This window comes from Gavialis gangeticus, unplaced genomic scaffold (assembly GCF_001723915.1).
Source record: "Gavialis gangeticus isolate Ggan-Ray unplaced genomic scaffold, GavGan_comp1, whole genome shotgun sequence".
In the NCBI taxonomy this organism is placed as follows: Eukaryota; Metazoa; Chordata; order Crocodylia; family Gavialidae; genus Gavialis; species Gavialis gangeticus.
Window position 1 is genome coordinate 228,158,905 of NW_017729032.1, and position 7,486 is coordinate 228,166,390.

Consider the following 7,486-nt stretch of genomic DNA (forward strand, 5'->3'; position numbering starts at 1 on the left):
TTTACGTGCTGGGAAAGGAACCGTCCTGCTGCAGCTTCCCCTCTGCCTGGATGGGCATGTGGTGCCCGGAGCACATCCCCATGGCTGCCACCACTTTCCCACACTACCTGCTACCTGGAGAGCTGCAGCAGGGGCAGGGAGAGGAGAAGGAGGGGCCCCTCGAGGCAGGGGTAGCTAAGCAGAACCTGGATGGGTACAGCCACATCAGGAGCAGCCCCACCAGGAAGCTGTGCATGCTGACTGGTGCTAGGGCCACTGGTGGGCTTGGTTAGGAGCCAGATGGTGGGGTGGACTGCACCCTCACCACACTGCCCACTCTGCTTCATGTACCCACTCCCCCCTCCCCACACCTCCAGCCAGCTTCTGGGACCTAGAGTGTGAGCAAGCCCCCCAAACACTTGCACATCCCCCACCTCCCCCCACACAGACACTCCACTCCCCCAACAATATACAAGAGTATGACTTTATTTTGAGCTATTATGCAATGTCTATATACACTACTCAAAAACATATAAATCAGGACAAAAATATTTTTTTAAATAAACTTAGAATAGGTTATAGTAGATGTTTGATTTTTAGCATATGATTTTTTAAATTTATAATTTGTTAAAATTATATCTTCTGAAAGATTATATGTGTGAGGCCCTTAACAGCTCACCAAAACGTGTTAAGTGGCTTACCAGCCAAAATAATTGCACGGCCCTGGATCAGACAGATATAGAACTGAATTAATGGCCAAATACTCTGTCCAATGCCTGGGCCAAACAGTCAGGGTGTATAGAGGGGAATTGATCAGTGGGGTAAAAGAGAAGAAACCTTTCCTCCCAAACTGTATAACTACTTCATGGAGGACTGGGGAGCCTAATGGTTGCACTGGCCTCAGTATAATGTAACCCAGGCTCCATTGTTAGCTCACTCAAGGGAAGCATAAAAGGCAGAAAGATATAAAAAAATACTCTGGTGTTTTTCAAGGAGCTTACATGAAGTCAGATTGTGTACCCCTTAGTCTATCCCTTACATTGCATCTGACATGCTAGCAAAGCATGACAAATCTGATTCTGTGTTTAGAAAATGCCTAGCAAAGATACAAATTAAATCAACACCATGGAACTACATACCCTTACATTTAGATGCCAAGTCCATATGTGTATATGAGCAAGCAAAAGATTGCTTTAGTTTTCCATTTATTTTGAATTGCTACTGATTGTAGCTTTTCCCAATGTCTTGATACAATTTATCAGTGCTTCCACTTCCAGTAACCATATAGGTATTCTAAGTTTTGACGAGCTCTAGGATTTTGTTTCTGCTCAAAGTGAAAGGAAACAATTTGGAAATATTGAAATGACCTTATCAAAATACTTCAACAAAGCTGAAATGCTTCACTTAAAGTACTATTTTTGGCTGTTATAATGCTGTCAACTAAAAATTGAAATGATAGGATTTTAACAGTGCTTCAACCTTGTTAAAATGATAGTTTCAATAAAGTTAGAATATTAACTTATAGAAACTAAAAGTTTTTGTCTATTCTTTAACTGAAAAGTTCAAGACAATCAGGCACTAAGTAGTAGCATTGCCTTATTCTTCTCTACAAAGTATTGCTATTGTTTTCAGTATTTAAGCAAAAAATTATAAAAAGATAATTTTTAAATAAGAAAAAAAATGCCTTTCTTAGAATTTAAATGGCAGGCTCATCATCACTGACAAAAGAATATTAAACAAAGTCTGTGACATTTCTTAATTGGAAACCTGACTTGCTATGCAAGCTTAATTCTCAATAAACTATCTGATAACATTATTAAGGTTATTCACTATGTGGCTAAACTACCATCATATTTGTTTCCATAGACACATTCCACATGTGCTCAGTGAATTGGTTCTAGACACTATCAATGCAATGATGAAAACTGTATATATGTTCAACACACAGACACACAGACACAGACACACACACACACACACACACACACACACACACACACACACACACACATATGCTGCTAGGAATAGAGATTGCAATATGGCTTTTATCCTTAGGTAAGTGACAAGATACCTAGCTCCTCTAGTGAGATTTTGAGAAAACCAAGCAAGGAAAGTATACTGCTATACTGCTATTGAGCTGCATTAATCGTTTCATAGTCAATAGTGAAACTATGCATTGAATTACCATTTTTAACTTTTTTCTTTTGCTGAAAGAATTAGTATTTTGTGCTAAAAATTCTCTTGCTTCTTGGAATCTGAAAGCAGATAATGTATGACAACTTTCTTAATTTGCAGTCGTTCAGTCATTCATTAATTATATATGAAGACAGAAATAAATTCTCCAAGATTTGTTTTGTTTTGGGGGTTTTTTTGGGTGGGGGGGAGCAGATAATTCCATTTTCATTAAGCTACTTTCTTGTTATGGACAGAATTTGAAATGTCAGTTCTGCATTGTTTTAAAAAAATAGTTTGCTTTTGAAACAGATTGATATTTAAACACTATAAACCTAGCATGCCCTACTCTACTGTATTCCATAACCACAAGGGGGCAGAAATAATGCTTTTCACAGAAACTCAATCCTGAATTTCCCTGCCTTGATGCAATTAAAATCTCAGTAAGACAGGCGCTGCACTGATAGAGATTATTCATCAAATTATGTAAATTGACTTGATCCGAGATATTTTTTTCCAAACAGTTTTTCCCCTCCTAAGTTTCAATGATTGCCATATCTACCAAGAAAATGAATGGGGCTGAGGGGACAGCAGTGCTGAATGCAGTATTTTGGAGTGGAAGGTCAGTAAGGAAGAAAGCACCTGTGAGTCACAGCAAAGGGAAATGACAGAAGGACTCTGACCAGTGGCTGCCCAGCCAGCATTCAGTTAGATGCTGCAGCCATGTCAGCCAGCATAGAGAAAGTAACTTAACTGTATACTGTTTACCGTATTTCTAGATGAACTGTTAAACATGTCTTACTCATTTTTTCATATAAAGTCAGAAAGTGTGTTATTCCTCATTCTTCCCCATTCCCCCCTAAGAAAAAGCAAACAGATTTACAATTCTTTTGGTTTTTTTAAAATCAGTAAACAGAACCTTTTGCTCTTTGTCTGAAGCTTTTAATGATGAAAACTGACTCTGAAAGGGAATACTGATACAACTGTAATCCTAGTATTACAAATAGGTTGTTATGACACAGCTGTTTGCCATAATTCAAGATTTATAGTAGTCACTACTGTAAGAATGTATTCACTACATTTTCAAAATAATTAAATTTACTCCATTAATCTATTATTTTATTTTTAGGAGGCAAAGGAAGCAGTGTAGTGTAAGATTCTGGAATTTAAATCTGCCTGTATACCAAAAAAACTAGCCAGAACAAGATGTGTACCACTCCAGTTTGGGTGTTAGAAAGATCCTACAGCCTCTGTGGATTCTTAGTGAGTGGAGGCAAAATGGGATATTTAAATACGTAAACATGGGACCCATCTATTCATCTCAGTGACTTGACAACTTAGATTTTCCAGTCTCTCAAGGCTGCCCCCCCACCACCAAAGTCACTTGTCTGGATGTGGCCATGGAGTCCATGCCCCTGTGGCAGAAGCCACTCCACAGTGTTACTGTTGCAGCATGCCTGCACACCATACTATTGCTGTTAAAGCAACAACTAGGGTGTGCACACCAAGCCATGGCAGCAGCCAGGAACTGTTTTTGAGTCCCTGCAGTAGGGAAGGCTCTTCCTGTCTCACTCTGTGGCACCTCCCTTCTCCAGAGTTTGGCGAGGATGCAGTCCTGCTTACTCTCCTTGGTTGACCCAGGTACAGAGGTTGGGGGAGTCCCAGAGCCTCTCCTGCCCCTCTCTAGATGTGAACTGCAGGGAATGGTTGCATGCCTGCATTGCAGTTTTTCATCAAAAGCCCCAAATAAGTTTTCCAATTTTGGAGAAGAACAATGTATTTTGTCAATAGTTGAAAATAATTTTACTCTGAAATGTTGTTGTGGTGCCTTATGGGAGTGGTACATTCATTACCTATGATCAGCAATAAATATAGGACAATTCTGGGGCCTTTCCTCACCAAGAAGGGAGACTCATGTGGTTCTTCATGGGACATATAGTAAAATATAAAGCTTGGCCTATAGAGGAAAATGGGTGTCAGTTTCCTAAAAACTGGGAGTACTGTGAGTACATTTCTAAATTGAAATACTTTGGTTTTCAGCTACAATATATTGCTTTTCAGTCACTGAGTTGTCATTTAGAAAGGATAGGAAGGGGGTTGAACATTTTCTCTCCAGCTGCAGTAATGGTGTCTACAGACTGGATTAATTCATCATTAGATGTTCATTGACTAAATACATATAATGTCTGTATCAGAACCAGGTCAATACCCACACTGACCAGAACTGGGTTCAGAGGCACCTATGTACTTCATAATTTGCCCTCCCAAGACCTTGTTAAAATTGGTTACAGGATGAAAATTAGTTAGATAACCAATGCAAACAATAGTTTTCTTTTTGTTTGTTATGTTTTACTAAGGGCCACAGGAAGGCTTCCTTCAACACAAATTGCAGTCTGTTCTCATAAGAGACCATTGCTAATGTGAATGTGGATTATTAACCCCTCTTCAGTACCAGATCCACAGAAGACAGGAATTGTTACAGAGCGCTTGGCTTAGAAGATAACAACTCTTGTTTCAAGCTATGAAGATTCCTAGTTCAAGTTTCTCAGCCAGGTTGGTTACACTAAAAGTGGACTTGGTGTTCCCCAATGGGCTTTATCAGTGTCTTTCTCCAAAGCTTAACTTATGGAAAAAGTCCTAACATTCCTAGAATCTTTGCAACTCACAGGCTAACTTTCCACTGGAGAAAACTTAATATTTGTTCCCCCAAAATATGGCTCTGTGCTCACACCTTAATTGAACTGATTTAGTCTACAGAACAAGAAATTACTAAACCATTTCAGTTCCATTTTGGACTAGTGACTTAGACAATGATCTATATTATGTGACAATTTTTGTACTGTAACTTGGTTCTTTTTGGTTATGACTTTGCCTCTATTATAGTTCAATTTAATACACTACAAATGTTCTGAAAAGAGTCCAAAGTAAATTTAGATGAACAGTCAATTTATCACACCAACAAAAGTGAGTCAGATATTGATTGAATGGATTTGGAGGTTTGGGTGATTCATTCTATCTCCAGCTAACCATATAGTGCCTAACAACGTCATTGGGCATACTAATTCCTGAAAAAACAATATTCTTTTCTGTGTCAGTTGACAACACTGTATTACCAACCAAAATATTACCTTTTATGCAAAAGTCTTCTAATACCAAAGAGAAAATATATTGATGAGTCAGGGACATTTGCCATATTATCTTTTCTACTTATTTCAAATTTTCCATGTGTTGCTTAGGAATAACTAGTGAATCCTGGCATAAGGTAGGGCAGGATGGTATCTTTGGGTGTTTGTACATGTGATGATTTGCTCATGTACACGTGATGAAATGTGACAAAAAATTGTCATCTGGCTAGCATAATAGTGTCACTATGTATACATGCACAAGGTTTTGTCGTGTTGAACTGTCATGGAGCGTGCCAACTTAGACCACCTCTGATTTATTTTAGTTTTATTTTGGCAAATTGTCCTTTGGCAACCAAAAAGTCCATCATGTGTAGATGTCACATACGTGCCATCTCGCCAATTTATGTGTCCTGAGGCCCTTTGCCCACCAGGTGCCGCTGCAATTCACTGGTACTTATATGTAATTTGCCTTTTAATTTGCAGGTTTTTTGTGTAATTAATACTTTAGCACACTAGGTGTAGCTGCAGAGCCTGACACGGATCAATCTTCTGCTGATGGATCAATCCTCCTATTTTAAGTTCATTAATTAAATTTTAAAAATATTTAAAAGAAACCTGCTTTTGTTAGTCATCTTCAACTTCACTCTACTGATAAGCAGGGTGTGTTGATGTGTCAAAAACTGGGGTGCTTGAATCATGCCAGGCACCCTGGAGCACAGAAGCACAGTCACAGTCCTGCAAAACTTGTTACAAGCCCCCCATTTATTACAGGAGACACCTTCAGCAGTAAAACGATGTAGTCAGTGGGCAGAACACTTCATTGGCCAGACCCTGAATTCAGGCTCTGGTGGGTACCGTGTGATAAAGTTGATGTTAGATCTCTGGGTCAGAAGGCTGGCTCCTCCTCTGTGTTCCATGGATCCCATACATTAGCCAGACCCCAAGATTGAATTCCCAGTCCCAGATTTGCAATGTCTCTTAGCACCTCCTGTTTACAACAGATGCCATTGGCAGTAATGCTATGTGGCCACTCAGCAGAACAGTTCAATGCCTGAACCCTGAATTCAGGCTGTGATGGTTAATGTGTGTTTTAGTTTCTACACTCCCCAATTTTTTAAGCAGTCCCATTATCACAGCCACAGCTAGGCACCAGACCCCAACATTTAAAATCCATGCTGTACACCATGGGACAGCTGTCATGACCAAACCCTACCCTCACCAAACAGAAACCAGTGCCCCACCCCACAAGGGAGACCCACATCACCAACAGCCGCCACCCACAAGACATTTGCCACTGTGTACATTGACTGAAAACAAAGAAACTTACAGAAATAAAACTTTACTTTCTTTATAAATAAATAATGCAGACAAAAATACCCATTCCTGCCACCCATCACAAATGCCCCTGTGACAGGGCAGTAAGCCTGCCCTGCCACAGAACTCCAAAGGAGCAAAGGAAGAAGAGAAACTTAGCAGGGCAATGAGCCTGGGCAGGGAGAGAAGACATGGTGAACCCAGGCAGGAGAAAAGAAGTGTGAAAGACACAGACGGTAATTAGAGCAATCAGCCGCAAGAGCTGGCAGGACATGGAATGTAACGCTGCCGTAGCAGATGCAGCTTATCGATGCAGGGAATTGAAAGGGAGCTGGACGAGCAGTCGGCTCTCTGTGGGGAAAGGGAAATACTTGAAGGAGACCCATGGGAGCACAGAACAAGGGTAACAGTGCATGGCCAAGAAAGGGGACTCGGGAGAGAGTTATGAAGACAGACTTATCTGCAGAGCTGGGGAGATGAGACAGCAGCAGCAGCCAGACCGGTGAGTCTAAATCTGGTGGGTGTGGGGTCCTGTCACAGAGACCTGGAGGAGCAAAGAGACAGACCCAAGTGGGGATGTAAATTCAGGGTGGTGGCCCAGTATACTTCTATACTGAAAGATAAGTGCAGAGACAAAAGATGGGATGGTTCACTAGGGACCCATGCCGGGAAGAATTGGGCAAGTGGCTGAGGGTGAGGAAGTTCCTGCCAAGAGTCTAAGCCAGGCAATTTGGAGACTATAGCTCCCACAAAGGAGATTTAACAAAAGTGAAGTTATAACACCTGGTGTGGTAAGGACAGGGTATGGGGATGGTGGAGTCCTGTGAAGAGTTCTGAACCACAGATCTAACATCAACCTTATCTCAGGTTGGGGAGCTATTGTGAGGAATTGCCTG